This window comes from Myotis myotis, unplaced genomic scaffold (genome assembly GCF_014108235.1).
Source record: "Myotis myotis isolate mMyoMyo1 unplaced genomic scaffold, mMyoMyo1.p scaffold_m19_p_7, whole genome shotgun sequence".
NCBI lineage: Eukaryota > Metazoa > Chordata > Mammalia > Chiroptera > Vespertilionidae > Myotis > Myotis myotis.
The window spans coordinates 76912455-76913099 of NW_023416379.1; the positions used below are offsets into that span (position 1 = coordinate 76912455).

At 47.4% G+C, this 645-nt stretch overlaps 1 pseudogene; it reads right to left on the reverse strand.

Moving 5' to 3' along the window:
* Positions 1–645, reverse strand: LOC118659960 (annotated as a pseudogene).

Sequence of the window (645 nt, forward strand, 5' to 3'; positions counted from 1 at the left end):
ACAAAACAGTTCTTCATAGGAGTTTCTTCTTCATCTTAAATGTCAATGATCACAAACACCTCTGGCTTCCCTTCAGTGTAGCCCTGCATGGCTGACTATGCTACTGCCTTGACTTCTGTTCCCTGAGGATGCTTGGGCAATGAGAACTCTTCTCCACACCCAGTTGACCATAATTTGGCATTTACTTGCTCAAGACTAAGTACTTTCATTTCCTGAGGCAGGAAGAGTTCCTCAGCACTGAACTTACAAAGCCAATCATCCAAAAAGCGAAACAGAAACCCGCTCCTTGTGTTTCTACTTATATTGCTAGGAGGGGCTCCATTCTCTCAGTATCTGTCATGGACCCAAACGTGGCCATTGCACGTTGCTCGAAAGCTTCTCCGGACCATCTCCCCACGCATCTGCCTAGACACCCACTGTCGGATCCAGTACTCGTACTTCCACTGACTGGAGGACACTTGGCCTTGGTCGCCTTCTGCTTCTCCTTCAAACTGTCGTCCCGAGTATCTTCCTCTTCCTGCACCATGACTGCAGCCTTGGACATTCTACTTCCACCCTTGGCCGCCACAATTTTTAAAACATGCAGTACCCGGCTTTAGTCAGTGGCACTGACCTCTTTTCCCTTAGATTGTCAAATGAAAAAAA